This window comes from Pseudophryne corroboree, chromosome 6, assembly GCF_028390025.1.
Source record: "Pseudophryne corroboree isolate aPseCor3 chromosome 6, aPseCor3.hap2, whole genome shotgun sequence".
NCBI lineage: Eukaryota > Metazoa > Chordata > Amphibia > Anura > Myobatrachidae > Pseudophryne > Pseudophryne corroboree.
This window is the reverse complement of record NC_086449.1, coordinates 312,982,519-312,998,775: the sequence shown is the minus strand read 5'-3', so window position 1 is coordinate 312,998,775 and position 16,257 is coordinate 312,982,519. Positions and strand designations below refer to the sequence as shown.

The 16,257-nt window shown below is 44.8% G+C and overlaps 1 protein-coding gene across 1 annotated transcript in view; it reads left to right on the top strand.

Moving 5' to 3' along the window:
* Positions 1–16,257, top strand: part of OTUD7A (OTU deubiquitinase 7A) — a 461,376-nt gene that overhangs the window by 153,007 nt on the left and 292,112 nt on the right. The gene's annotated exons all lie outside the window — the stretch shown is intronic.

The following is a 16,257-nucleotide window of genomic DNA, read 5'->3' as shown; positions in this document are numbered from 1 at the left end:
AGGCATGTTGTAGGTACACAAATGATGCAAGATAGGCACGCATGTGTCAGAAGACATTGCCTCAGCACATCATGTGCCTCTTTGACGTGTTAGTAACCAGAGGAGTGTGAAATACTGGCAGAAGTCTATCACACGTACTGTAGCATCAAATCCATAAAATAGATATTCATGGAAACTAGTGTAATATTTAAAGGCAATTGTCAAGATTAAAAAGGGACGATATCTTCATTTTAGCATAGTAAAAGTAAGCTGAACGTATATAGGGGGTCATTCCGAGTTGTTCGTTCGTTATATTTTTCTCGCAACGGAGCGATTAGTCGCTAATGCGCATGCGCAATGTCCGCAGTGCGACTGCGCCAAGTAAATTTGCTATGCAGTTAGGTATTTTACTCACTGCATTACGAGGTTTTATCTTCGTTCTGGTGATCGTAATGTGATTGACAGGAAGTGGGTGTTTCTGGGCGGAAACTGGCCGTTTTATGGGTGTGTGCGAAAAAACGCTACCGTTTCTGGGAAAAACGCGGGAGTGGCTGGAGAAACGGAGGAGTGTCTGGCCGAACGCTGGGAGTGTTTGTGACGTCAAACCAGAAACGAAATTGACTGAACTGATCGCAGTTGCCGAGTAAGTGTGGAGCTACTCAGAAACTGCTAAGAAGTGTCTATTCGCAATTTTGCTAATCTTTCGTTCGCAATTTTGATAAGCTAAGATTCACTCCCAGTAGGCGGCGGCTTAGCGTGTGCAAAGCTGCTAAAAGCAGCTTGCGAGCGAACAACTCGGAATGAGGGCCATAGCTCAAAAGAAAGGTGTACAGAAAGAATCAGTATACTTTCCCATGTACTGTGTAGTACAAATTGCTAAATTTTTGCTTGCAGCCAGCTGTGCATAACTGGCATTTGTGGCAGCGCCTGCTGTGCGCTTTCCTATATGAGAGATCCCCATTACAACCCAGTTCCACATCTTGTAAGTGTAGATGCGATTCAAGCACATACAACTCTGTATTGCCCATACTTGCGTGCACCTATATTATGACAGTAAGAAATGGAGATAATTAACAACAAAAAAATCTTTCCAGGACAATGGCTACAATATGAACATGTCCCAGTGAAGAGTTTAAAGTATTGGGCAGATGTAATAAGCCTGGAGAAGTGATAAAGCAGTGATAAGTGCAAGGTGATAACGCACAAGCCAATCAGCTCCTAAAGTCAATTTACATATTGGAGCTGATTGGCTGGTTCGTTATTACCTTGCACTTATCACTGCTTTATCACTTCTCCAGGTTTATTACGTCTGCCCTTTTGTGATAACTGACGGGCGAGGAGCATAGGGGTTGCCCAGGAGAGATCTACACCATAGTGTTACAGCTATTACGGCATAGTTTTACCCATGATAAATAGACATTGAGGAGTAGATTTATTAAGCCTGGTGAAGTGATAAAGTGGAAGGTGATAACGCACCAGCCAGTCAGCTACTAACTGTCATTTTTCAAACCCATCCTGTAACATGGAAGTTAGGAGCTGATTGGCTGGTGCGTTATCACCTTCCACTTTATCACTTCACCAGGCTTAGTAAATCTGCCCCTGAGTACTTTTTAGTACTTTTATTTGATAATTCCAAAGACTTGTAGGTTCCACAGAGAATTTTGTTGTTTTTCTAAAGCTTTCTGGCAATGTCCTGACTCCTGCTGAGTTAGTTAGTGAGATTCTCAGTGTATGCACATAATTGTTGTCATGTTTTGTGAAGCTTTGGAGACAATGAGTTGTGTCACATTTGTAATCTTGCATGTGTTTTGTTTATACTGTAGATTTTTTCCAGTGTGTGGCAGCTTGAAAATTAGTAGCACTAAGGAAATCATGAGCCGGATGTACTGCTTTGAAATGGGTGGTATTCATGTGACTGCCGGTCAGCTGACCGACAGTCACATGGCCTCCTCCACCAGCCCGACGGGTCACTGTCCCGATGGTCGGCATGCAGACCAACAGGGACTATTTCCACTCGTGGGTGTCCACGACACCCATAGAGTGGGAATAGAACCCGTGGCGCCCGCAGCGTGGCGAGCACAGCGAGCCCGCAAGGGGCTTGCTGCACTCGCCCCTCCCCGCCGGGATCCCGGCGTCGGTAAGCTGACCGGCGGTCAGGAGACCGCCGGTCAGCCGTACTACACCCCTTTGAAATATAGACGTCTTACAATATTGTGTCACTTCAATTTATTCTGCATTTTATATTGATTATTTTCAATTTTTGTTTTGGTCCTATGCTAGAAAAGGTTACATGCAGTTGCATATAATGTACAAACGCTGTTCAGAGGAACATAACATAATAGCCATGTGCCTCAGGGTTGTTCAGGGACAAGTTTTGGTTGTCAAAGTAGTAGCTTATGATGTGTTTTCTAAATAACAAGTGTATTACCGCTCACTATGCAATACTACACTGAAGAGTGACATATTAACCCATGGTCCTAATTTCTCATGACTGTCTCTGTCTTTAGAGGCTTGTCCCTGAAAATTGTTGTACCGGTATTTCAATACTAATTACACAGCAGCTTTCTTATTTTGGATAAAATGGAATTATTACTATTCATCCTTTTCTGTAGTATAAGGTAATACAGGGCTCAACAGGTCGCCATGGCGATTAAGATTTCAGTCTGGACAACTAGATTTTGCTGTGATCGGCTCTATCGTTTGATCCCAATTGGCCAGGTCTAGAGCCCTATGAGTAAGGAGATGGACGTTTCCACGATGTGTGTAGTAATATACCGTCGTCATGATGATGGATGACCCACGCCCGTTTTTAGATTGGAGGAAGTTTGTGAGCGCTCTTTTGTCTTCAAGGTCACTGGCCAATTTTAAACTTCCCGCTGCTGAGCTCAGCTCAGCTCCAACAAACCCTGTCCCACTATCATGGTTTCTGATGGTGTGGTGGGATGGAGTGCTGTGCCTCTAGAGCTGGCAGCAGGTAGTGAGAGCTGTGTGACCAATGACCTGTTACCTGAAGTCAGCTGGTGCCAGTCCCTTGCAAACAATAACCACAGTGATCAGCATCAGCTGACTTACGGTCCCAGAGGTCTCTGGACACAGCGCTCCTTGACTGCGGCCAGCTCTGAAGACTTATGGGCTCATTTATCAATGAGTGATAAATTTCACTGTGAGAGATAAATTGCACCAGCCAATCCGCTCCTAACTGTCATTTTTCAAATACAGGCCCCCATTTATCAAGCAGCTATAAGCGAAGTGGTAAATACCGTTTTCACTCGCCGTGGTATAGTGGCATCGCGCTCTTCTATTTAAAAAGAGCCTATGCCACAGCGAGCGAATGCGGTATTGCCGCATCAGCGCTGATGTTTACCTTACATCAGCGCTGACAAATGATGTGTGTAGGGAGTCTGCGCATGTGCCAGAATATGGTAATTTCCTGCACATGCGCAGTAGTAATTTCCGGACGCGCCGTGATGCATGCCGGGATTGCTGCGGGAGGGGGGAGCCGGAGCGCAGGACAGACAACGCTGCAGCGGAGTCCTGTCTCTATAGCATCCCAGCAGCTGTGATGCATTCCGGGATTGCTGCGGGAGGTGGGAGCCAGAGCGCTAGATGGACTCCGCTGCAACGGTGTCCTAACGTCTGCCCGGAGAAGACAAGGCCATTATAGGTAAGCGAGCTCTATTTTAGAAATAGCGCTCGTTCTTAAATACACTTTAGCGTGCCGCAGTATAGGGAGTATGAAAGGCTAATAGCTAATTTACCACTAAAAACGTGTTTCCAGCAAGGAAACTCGTTGATAAATGGGGGCCCATATTCCTAATACTATATAGCGCTCTTTCTAAAATACACTTTAGCGTGCCGCAATATAGGGAATATGGGCCCCCATTTATCAACGAGTTTCCTTGCTGGAAACTAGTTTTTGGAGGTAAATGGGACCAATTGCTATTTAACAAGGCTAATAGCGCTGCTAACTAGCAGCGCTATTAGCCTTTCATATTCCCTATACTGCGGCACGCTAAAGTGTATTTAAGAATGAGCGCTATTTCTGAAATAGCGCTCGCTTACCTATAATAGCCTCGTCTTCTCTAGGCAGACGTTAGGACACCGCTTCAGTAGAGTCCGTCTAGCGCTCTGGCTCCCCCCTCCCGCAGCAATCCCGGCATACATCACAGCTGCCGGGTTGCTATAGAGACAGGACTCCGCTGCAGCGTTGTCTGTCCTGCGCTCCGGCTCCCCCCTCTCGCAGCAATTCCAGCATGCATCACGCCGCTTCCGGAAATTACTACTGCGCATGTGCCGGAAATTACCATATTCCGGCACATGCGCAGACTCCCTACACACATCATTTGTCAGCGCTGATGTAAGGTAAACATCAGCGCTGACGCAGCAAATACCGCATTCGCTCGTCGTGGCATAGGCTTTTAAATAGAAGAGCGCGATGCCACTAAACCACGGCGAGTGAAAACGGTATTTACCACTTCACTTATAGCTGCTTGATAAATGGGGGCCATGAAAGGCTAATAGCGCTGCTAGTTACAGAAAAGGGTACACAAAAATATCTGCTGCTTTGAGGGTCCCAATGAGCACAGTGGCCTCCAACATCCGTAAATGGATGAAGTTCGGAACCACAAGGACTCTTTCTGGCAGCCGTCTAAACTGAGCGATCGGGGGAGAAGGTCTCTAGTCAGGATACCAAGAACCCGATGGTCACTCTGTCAGAGGGGGTGGTCTTCAGGTTGCCGGCGGCCGGGCTCCCGGCGACCACCATACCGGCGCCGGAATCCCGACTGCCGGCATACCTACATCTTTTCTCCCTCTTGGGGGTCCACGACCCCACTGGAGGGAGAATAGATAGCGTGGCACGCGTAGCGAGCCACTGTGCCCGCAAGGGGCTCATTTGCGCTTGCCCAGCTGTCGGTATGCTGGCGGTCGGGATTCCGGCGCCGGTATGCTGGTCGCCGGCAAACCATACTACACCCTGTCAGAGGTACAGCATTCCTCTGTGGAGAGAGGAGAACCTTCCAGAAGCACAACCATCTCTACAGCAATCCACCAATCAGGCCTGTATGGTAAAGTGGCCAGATGGAAGCAACTCCTTAGTAAAAAGCACATGGCAGCCCACCTGGAGTTTGCCATAATGCACCTAAAGGACTCTCAGACAATAAGAAACAAAATTATCTGGTCTGATGAGACAAAGATTGAACTCTTTAGCGTAAATGCCAAGCATCATGTTTGGAGGAAACCAGGCACCGCTCATCACCAGGCCAATACCATCCCTACAGTGAAGCATGATGGTGACAGCATCATGCTGTGGGGATGTTTTTCAGCGGCAGGAACTGGGAGACTAGTCAGGATAGAGGGAAAGATGAAGGCAGCAATGTACAGAGACATCCTGGATGAAAATCTGCTCCAGAGTGCTCTTGATCTGAGACTTGGGTGACAGTTCATCTCTCAGCAGGGCAATGACCCTAAGCACACAGCCAAGATATCAAAGGAGTGGCTTCAGGACAACTCTGTGAATGTCCTTGAGTGGCCCATCCACAGTCCAGACTTGAATCTTATTGAACATCTCTGGAGAGATCTGAAAATGGCTGTGCACTGACGCTTCCCATCCAACCTGATGGAGCTTGAGAGATGCTGCAAAGAAGAATGGGTGAAACTGCCCAAAGATTGGTGTGCCAAGCTTGTGGAATCATATTCAAAAAGACTTGAGGCTATAATTGCTGCCAAAGGTGCTTCAACAAAGTATTGAGCAAAGGCTGTGAATACTTATGAACATGTGATTTCTTAGTTTTTTATTTTTAATAAAGTTTCAAAAATCACAAAAAACTTTTTTCATGTTGTCATTTTGTGGTGTTGTGTGTAGAATTTGGATGGGAAAATGAATGTATTCCTTTTTGGAATAAGGCTGTAACATAACAAAATGTGGAAAAAGTTAAGGGCTGTGAACACTTTCCGGATGCACTGTATATTAACTGTTTTGTCTATATTCAGTCGCCATTGTGTGCTTACAAAAATTAAGGTCCAGACTAACTATTATACTATGTGGCATACTCTGAAGTGGGGTCCTGTTGTGTGAAACACCATGAATTGGGGACAGAACTGTGGTATACTATACATTGGGCATCAGAGATAGTCTAATGAGCATTGGCATGTGTGGTGGTCGAATGGCATTGAAGAGACTTGTATGGTGGTCTATACAAGTTTTTTTTATACATTGTGGTACATTGTTTGGCTCCTAACCTTTTTAGCTGGTTCCTAGATTTTAGAAATATTTGTTGAGCCCTGAGGTAATAGTAATAGCAGAAAAGTGTTTAAAATGTAAGCAAAAACAGAATCCGATAAACCGTCATCTATACCAGTGATGGGCAATAAGTGGCCCTGGGGCCACATGCAGCACTTCTTGCCTTTACTTGCAGCCCCCAGCTAATTCTTGCTTTGTTGTCATATTTGTTTTTTGACATTTTTAACTCTAGTGTAAATGGACTGCTGACATGTTATTGCAGGGTGCAAGTGGGCGGGTACGGGTGGGTACGGCGTACCCGTAAGAATTTAGCCGTGGGTACGCCGTACCCACACCGACGGGCCGCCGCTCCTCTTCCCTCCCTCCCTCCCTCTGCTGCTCCACGCCGCACCCGCCGTCCCCGCCGCATCGCCGCACCGACGCTGATGTGAGGGAAGCAGAGCGCAGCCTGCGCCTCTCCTTCCCCTCAGTCTCCGGCGGGTGTCATAGTTTAATTCAGCGCTGATCCGTGAGCCAATCAGAGCTCGCACCGCGAGCTCTGATTGGCTCACGGATCGGCGCTGAATTAAACTGTGAGACACCCGCCGGAGACTGAGGGGAAGGAGAGTCGCAGGCTGCGCTCTGCTTCCCTCACATGACAGACAGGACGGCAGCGGGCAGCGGGCAGCGGTGAGCAGGGAAGGGGGGGGGGCATGTTATACCTGGCACTGGGGGATATCTGGCACTGGGGGGGGGGGGGGGGGCATTTCTATCTGGCACTGGGGGATATCTGGCACTGGGGGGGCATGTATGCCTGGCACTGGGGGATATCTGGCACTGGGGGGCATATCTGGCACAGGGGGGCATATATACCTGGCACTGGGGGATATCTGGCACAGGGGGGGCATGTATACCTGGCACTTGGGAATTTCTGGCACTGGGGGGGCATGTATACATGGCACTGGGGGATTTCTGGCACTGGGGGCATATCTGGCACAGGGGGGCATATATACCTGGCACTGGGGGATATCTGGCACAGGGGGGCATGTATACCTGGCACTGGGGGATATCTGGCACAGGGGGGCATGTATACCTGGCACTGGGGGATATCTGGCACTGGGTGGGGCATGTATACCTGGCACTGGGGGATATCTGGCACAGGGGGGCATATATACCTGGCACTGGGGGATATCTGGCACAGGGGGCATATATACCTGGCACTGAGGGATATCTGGCACAGGGGGGGCATGTATACCTGGCACTGGGGGATATCTGGCACTGGGGGCATATCTGGCACTGTAGGGGCATTTCTGTATCTGGCACGGGGGGCAATGTATATCTGACACAGTGGGGGCATTTGTGTATTTGGCACTGTGGGGCAATGTGTATCTGACACTGTGAGGCAATGTATATCTGGCACTCTGGGGGCATTTCTGTATCTGGCACTGTGGGGCAATGTGTATCTGGCACTGTGGGGCAATGTGTATCTGGCACTGTGGGGCAGTGTATATCTGGCACTATTGGGGTCATACGTGTATCTGCCCCTCCCCCCATATGTGTACCATGCCCCCATTTCATTGGCCACGCCCCATGTGGCATTTGGCCACATCCATTTTTTTTGCACACAGTACCCGTAAGACATTTTTTCTACTTGCACCACTGGGTAAGCATCTTATCTGTGTTCATTTAATTTACTACAAGAATTAAGATTATTGTCACTGACCTAGACAGTTCCATGTGTGATATGCTTAGATTCACCTGCACCACCTCATCCTCCACAGAACACCCAATAGACCCGTATTCCCATAGCAAAATAGTAAAATTGAACACATACATACATTTAAAAATAAACTTTCAGTACAAGACTGTAAACCCTTGTTTACCACTTTATTACATGTAAAATGAAATAATTGTACTCTTTTCCAGCGTAAAGTAGTTTCCCACACTCACCGCTTATGATTGGCTGGCAGTAAAGGGAGTCCTGGGGCTCTTTGGTTTGGGACCACAGCAGTAAAACATGTAATTTTTGTTCAAGTGAAAAATAAAATTATTGCAATGAAGCTCCACTTATGCAATGAGCCATTTCATTTGAATTAGGTTTCTATATGTAGACCTGGAAACCCCATTGAAATTGATAGGATAATCTACAATATTTAGAGAAAATTGATGGTAAATCCATTTTTTTATTTGGCACAGTTTGCTTTATTTTGAACAACAATTCATGTGTAAGGCATTTGGACAACAGAGTCTCAATTATTTTTTTCAGCAGTAGGGATTAAATCAACCTATAGGATATATCAATCTGCCTGTAGGAGATATCAATCCACCCGCAGGATTTATCAATTCACCTGTAGGACATATCAATCCACCTGCAGGATGTATCAATCCATCCGTAAGACGTATCAATCTACCCGTAGGACATATCAATCCACCTGTAGGATGTATCAATCCATCCGTAAGACGTATCAATCCACCTGTAGGATGTATCATTCCATCCGTAAGACGTATCAATCCACCTGTAGGATGTATCATTCCATCCGTAGGACCTATCAATCCATCCGTAGGACCTATCAATCCATCCGTAGGACATATCAATCCACCTGTAGGACATACTTATAGGATATTTGTGGAGTTTCTATCAGTTTGGGATACAGCTGAATGTGAACAGTGTTTAGTAAGATTCACAGTTTAGCTTTTTCATATATAGAGCTGAAATTTTGTATTAGACAGTTGATTTTTCTTTACACTCCTATGCATATATTGGATCATGTGCCTTGGGCAGTCCCCATTTTTATTAAGAAGTCTTGGTAATTTGGCTAATCCTAAAATAAGGACGAGGTACCTCCCTAGCTGATAGCTACAAGCCTTTTTTTTTAAATAGCCTTAGGGGTATGAACTCTAAAATTAGAGCAGATTTAATAAGATAGTCAAAAAATAGAGCAATGCACATATGTATGCAAATTCCTTTCTGCAATTCTTAATGATCGCATGTGTAACAAATTATTTGACACAGCTGAGATGGCATTCTGTCGTAAAATCGTTTTATGTGTTTAATGTATATATTGTTAAAATATCTTTGTGCATGGATGAAGGAGACTGAACATAGCATACCCTGTCCCATGTCTTGTAACTTTAGCTGATCTTTCCCATAAAATCAAATCTGTTTCTGTACCAGATCCAGGAGTGGCCCAGATCTGCTTAATATCTGCACATTAGGTTTGAGTTTGGGTTGAAAATGGATATACATGTTGACATCATATATCACGTTGAATTAAAGGTACTTTAACATCATTTATTATTTATATGTTTATTTGTGCCTCGTACAGGAAAATAAGCAAATAACGGCAGTGTCACTAATCGCTCACCATCTTCACAAGCATCCAGCTCTGTGAGCAGACCAAGATGGGGTTTTCCCTGTTGAATTTTGCACCTGTGTTTTTGGCACAAAATGTGTCCAATTGTGCATGAGTTCCTGAATGTGCAAAATAGATCTGAAAGGGTCAATTTTTCTTGTGTAAATTCTATGCCAATAGTTCCCAATTCCAAACATGGTCAGCAAGGCACCTTCACAGTCCAGGTTTTAAAGATATCCATATATAAGCACAGGTGACTTTATACCTCAGTGAGTTTGATTATAACATTTGTGTACAGGCATGGATATCCTGAAAACCTGGTCTGTTAGGGTGACTTGGGGACTGAGTTTGGGAAACTCTGCTCTGTTCTGTTCGTAATCGTTTGCTAGATACACGGTTTTAGCAGAGTATCCAGCTTTTGGCTTTCCTGCATATTGGTGGTCATTCCGAGTTGTTCGCTCGCAAGCTGCTTTTAGCAGCTTTGCACACGCTAAGCCGCCGCCTACTGGGAGTGAATCTTAGCTTATTAAAATTGCGAACGAAAGATTAGCAGAATTGCGAATAGACACTTCTTAGCAGTTTCTGAGTAGCTCCAGACTTACTCGGCATCTGCGATCAGTTCAGTCAGTTTCGTTCCTGGTTTGACGTCACAAACACACCCAGCGTTCGGCCAGACACTCCTCCGTTTCTCCAGCCACTCCCGCGTTTTTCCCACAAACGGTAGCATTTTTTCGCACACACCCATAAAACGGCCAGTTTCCGCCCAGAAACACCCACTTCCTGTCAATCACATTACGATCACCAGAACGAAGAAAAAACCTCGTAATGCCGTGAGTAAAATTCCTAACTGCATAGCAAATTTACTTGGCGCAGTCGCAGTGCAGACATTGCGCATGCGCAATAAGCGGAAAATCGCTGCGATGCGAAGAAATTTACAGAGCGAACAACTCGGAATGACCCCCATTGTCCATATCTAGGGGCAGAAGTATACAGTTGTCTGTTTGTATTGCCCATCATGTCACATTGCTAAGTTTAGTGATTAGAACTGAGTAGCTATTCCCGCAGCTTTGATGAAATATCATACCTCTGTCTGAGTTTGATTGGCTAGGGGGCAGGAATTATTTTGTCCTGAGTTTTCATGGCTACATTTTGAAACTATGAAATCTGATGACATTGGGCTGGTACAATTACTGAGGGAGGCGTAGACATGACTGCGTTTGTCTTGTGACCCAAATATGGACCATCCACTACAGTGATAAGTGCTAAAGACACTCTGCTCGGAAGTACATGGATCAAATGATAATACAAAGGTTAGGAGTTATATTTGTAAAATAGAACTCTTTGGTCTATTTTGCATCAATAACACCCACAAAAAAACAAACATATATTATATTATATGTGTATGTGACAAATGCAAAGGAATTATTAAATAGCGGGTCAGTGTGCTTGTTAGAATTTGATCTAATGTCTGCACCGTACAGTATATGCAGCGGCATCAAACAGAATGATATACACACATATATATATATATATATATATATATATATATATATATATATATATACACACACACACACACGTAAATGTGTTCTCATGCATCATTGCTACTGTTGCGCCAAAAAGCCCTTCTCGGCGTGCAAGGTCCCATGAGACTTTGCTAGTGTTGGGCGTCTTTTTACTCAGAAATGCGTCTTAGTTGCAACGTGATGTGATAAGACGCACCAGGACACTGTGCTGATTTTTTTGATGGGGCATATATAATACGGTCCAAATTTGCCGGAGTTGGGGGATATCAGCTGATCTCGGACATTTTTTTTAAAGCAGTCATCATTTTCAAGGCATGGCTGATTGCGCTTTGAAAAAAAACCTTTGAGATTGGCCGGCTTCCCGCACCTCTGGGAAACTCGGACCTTATTACATATGCCCTGATATGTGACAGTGTGCGACTGAGTTTCAATCTGTGTGCGAAGTGCTACGAGGCAGCGCCCAATTTCCATGTCACGTTATGTTGTGCCTTGTATACAGACGCACACTTCAGATTAATCAGGACAGACTCTTCATGTGTTCTAAGATACATTTTCAGCCGTACGCTGGTGGCTCACATTTCCGCCAGACACATCTCGGGCTATGAGCAGGGCAGTAGAGAGCCCGGCCCAGGTACTTTTCAAGGAATGTTGCCTAATCACAGGAGGCATGTTCATGCACCCTAAGAAAAAAATATTGATTTTTATTTTATTTTAATGCTTCCCTGGCATGTGCTGGGCTGAGAAGAGCTGCAGCTGCTGCTGCCAGGTAAGGGGGAGGGGGTCCGGACCCCCACTGGGCCCCTCCATCAGACCTGGGCCCGGGTAATTTGTACCCTTGCCCCCCCTCTCTTGGCACCACTGGCTGTGTGTTGTGTCTTGAGCCTAGATGTATGAGGACAGATATCTATCTATCTATCTATCTATCTATCTATCTATCTATCTATCTATCTATCTATCTATCTATCTATCTATCTATCTACACATATAATATATTTCTAAACTGAATGCTTACTCCATCCCCCAGTTTAATTGTTGTGTTGTTTAGTTGACTTACAATGTAGCAGTTTATGCATGCATAGCATTGATCCAAATGCTGGAAAAGAAGAATTAATTCACTGCATCTCTCCCCCGTCCACATACCCACATAACCTTTAGATTTGTTTCTGCTATGGTTGGCAGGTTCCCCTTGCAAACTGTTTGGTAAATGGCATTGGCTTTGTTTCTGGAAATGAACTGTCCATTACAGTCCATCAGTGCTTCCCTTACTCTATTTTGTGCCGGCCAATACAATGTACATATTGTAATTTTTTCGGGATTTATTATGCATTACTGTGCCCTCTTACATTAAACTGGAGGCAGCCAAAGTCTCCCTTGAGAAATGAACTGTTTTAACATGCTTTCCGGTAAACTCCTAGTCTATTGCATTAACCCTTCCATACTGAAGCGTGATGGGTAAATGTGGCACTTAAATGAGCATCAATTGGATTTTTCTTTTAGCAGAACAGTAAATGCAGTAATGCAAGGTAATAAAAAATACATTTGTGAAAATGCTGTGCCGTGGAGAAAAATTTGGCTAGGACACATGCCTTTGTGTTGTGTTCCTTTGTAGTCGCATAGCAGATCATTAGGGATCCAAAATATAGCCATTTTTCATTGTAGAGCGTGAGTATTATTCAATGAAACTTAACCTATGTAAATGTTTTAGGTTTAAAGATCCATCAAGCCTAATATAGAAATTGATCCAAAATGAATGTTACCGTTTCAGGACAGGGGTTAGAATGTTGCTTACTCAGTAGATACAGCTGTTTTGTAAGCTGGACAAATACAGTATACTGCAGCTAGCCACTTAGTCACTAGTTACCTCCCATGCATGAAAGGTACATTTAAACACATTTGGCTTCTTATGTATCAAATACAGCTGTTATCAGCCATTTGTGCTCTAAAAGGTAATCACGCAGTCTTTGTCTGGGCTTCATGCAATTCAATCTAATTTTGGGTATTTATTTTTTTAACAATAGTTTTTGAGTTTCAGCATAAGAAAAGGGAAAAGGGAACAGAAAAAAGAAGGGGAAACACAACAAAATAGGTTGGTTTACACAACAGGGGTCCAAAGCCCAAATAAGTCTCACACAAGAAGAAATGAACATTAAATTCAATGACCAGTACTCGACAGAAATACATTAAACATCGGAGTTAGGTGAATGTAAGACACTGAGGTCAATTGCCTTGCTATATACAGAAGAAAGACCCTGCTCCTTTCTATATTCCCCCCCATCAAAACAATTTCATGCTGTGTGAAGAGAAGTAGGAGAAGAGGAATATTTACAACCTGTAATTTTGAATACAAAATGTTTCTGGACTTTGTTTTCAGTTGTGACTGTACTGGGCACAGAGGAGGTTCACCAGATCTGGGCAATGGAAGCATTAGTAGCCACTAAAATGTGACCCATAAGATGTCTATCCCCTTGCAATAAGCCAACAGGGTAGAAATGAAACAGGGCAACTAAAGGATCTGCTGTGCTGTGTACACCCGTGACCCTGCTAATCACAAGGACTCCAAAGTGGCTGGATAGAGGGGCAAGACCAAAATACATGATAAATGTCTCCCACATATCTCCAGCAATACTTTGAAATATATGGCCACATTTTATGCTGCCTCTCTGGAGTAAAATACACACTGTGAATTAGCTCAGTATCTGGTAACAATACCACCAAGATATTCCACCTTTATTATTAGAAGATGGAAGCGGAACATTATTATTATTAGAATATGGTGGAAAAGAGGGCATACTAAGTGTAATGGGAAAAAGTCTGAAGCCAATGGGGTAATTGTAAATATTTAAAGAATTACCAGGAAGAAACAACGTAATTCAATTGGAGGTGTGTAAAGGGCACTAAAGGAGATATTCAGTTTGCCGCAGTAGTTTACCGTGGCCAATTGATCCCTCGGAGCCTCTTCAATTAGCCCTAAAGCTGCCACTGAGACAGATGATAAAAATTCCATTATAAAATGCCCCATTTTCGTGACCGCGGCACCTAAAACACATATGTCGAGGAACTTATCCCCGACCCTGTGTTTTTGCTCAAAATAACATTACTAGGTGCAAACAATGGGAGATAATAGAATTGGACGGAAAAAAAAATTGGTGAAAAAGTAAAAAGACATTGCAAAATCTTTTTATGGGGAAGAAATTTTTAGGGCTAATTGAATATCCCCTTAAGCCGTCGGTTAATAGTATAGTGCCCCAATGAGGAGAACCTGCATCCAATACAACACTCTGATTCAGATCAGAGATTAGGCGCCGGATGTAATGCCACCCGAGTCCGGCAGCCGTGCGGGATGCCGGCCGAACTCGGACGTTTTTTTAAGTGGGCAATCACATTCAAGTCATGGTTTTGCCTTGTAAGTGGTTGCCCCTATAAAAAAAGTCTGAGTTTGGCTGGCATCCTGTGCGGCCGCCTGACTTGGGCAACATTACATCCGGCCACAGGTTGGCAATACCCACCAAAGGTAAATTAGGGGAAGGTAACGATAACCCATCATTAGTAGCTACGGTACAAGCAAATGTCAGGGAGATATTGGGGGTCATTCTGACCTGTTCGCACACAGCGGTTCTTCGCTGCGGTGCGAACGGGTCTGGAATGCGCATGCACGGCGTTACCCGGCGACAGAGGTCGCTGAGCAACGACGCTTACAGAGAAGAAAGCAGTCGCAGCGGAGACCGCAAAGAAGATGAACAGCAAGAGGGTGTTCTGTGGTGTCAACCTACCCTTTGCTGCCGTTTTCGGGGAGTGGTAAGCAAAACGCAGGCGTGTCCAGGCAAACGGAGGGCGGAGGAGTGACGTCAAAGCCGGGCCCATCATCGCTGGATCCATCGCACAGGGTAAGTAGGTCTAGGGCTACTCTCGTTTTGAGTGAAACTTTTTTAGCATAGCAGGGCTGCACAAGCGTTCGCAGCCCTGCTATGCTAAAATACACTCCCCCATAGATGGAGATTAGTTGATCGCACCAGCAGCAAAAAGTTGCTTAATGCGATCAACTCTGAATGAGGGCCCTTGTATCTTGGACGTCTTTAGGAGGATTAGAACCTAAAGGTTTAATAAAGCAGGGAAACCATAACAAGTCAGGGAGGGTGAAGGGGCATACAAAATCTTTCTCAGTAATAACCCATGGTTTTGGGCATACCATGTCAAACCAGTCCCTAGCTTGGCTTAATAAACATGCAGATTGATACTTCTCTAAAGGGCCTATGTATTAAACTTTGGAGAGAGATAAAATGGTCAGAGATAAAGCACCAGCCAATCAGGTCCTTACTGCCACGTCACAGACTGTGTTTGAAAAATGACAGTTAGGAGCTGATTGGTTTGTACTTTATCTCCTTCCACTTTATCTCTCTTCGAGGCTTATTACATAGACCCCTATATCTGGGAATGCAACACCACCCTTGGGGAGGGAGAGAGTACTCCTTGCAATGTTAGGTTTGTTTCCCCTCCAGATATAATGCACCACAATTTTATAAAAAGTATTACATAAAGATGTAGGGAGCATTCTAGGAATAGTTCAGAATAAATAGAGCAGCTTAAGGCGCAAAACCATTTTAACAACTCTACCCAACCATGACACTTCATAAAACATCCAGTCCTTGGTAAGACCTTCAAATGCTTTAAGTAAAGAACCATAATTACTGTACAATCCATAACATTGCACTGTCTAGTAAGCTGTACTACTGAATATCTAAGGGACCGGGTCTGCCAAGGTTATTTATAAGATAAACGCAAATGCCCTAGAACGTCATTTGAAATGTAAAAGGGAAGGACCTCGGTCTAATGCTAGCCATACATCAGGACAAGGGGCCTAATTCAGACCTGATCGCTAGGCTGCGTTACAGCCTGCAATCAAGTCTGAACTGCGCATGTGTATGCACCGCAATGCACAGGCACGTCAGTCCACAGCAACGGGATGTGCGAGAAAAGCGAGCGGATGGGCGATAGCAAGGTGAATGACAGGAAGAGGCATTTGTGGGGGGCAACAAACCGTTTTTAAGGAGTGTCCAGAGAAACGCAGGAGGGACCAGGCGTTTGGAGGGAGGGATTCTGACATCAGCTCCGGCCCCGATCATCGCGCAGGAAGAGTAAAGACCTGGGCTGTGCAGAAACTGCACAAACTTCTGTTTGTGCA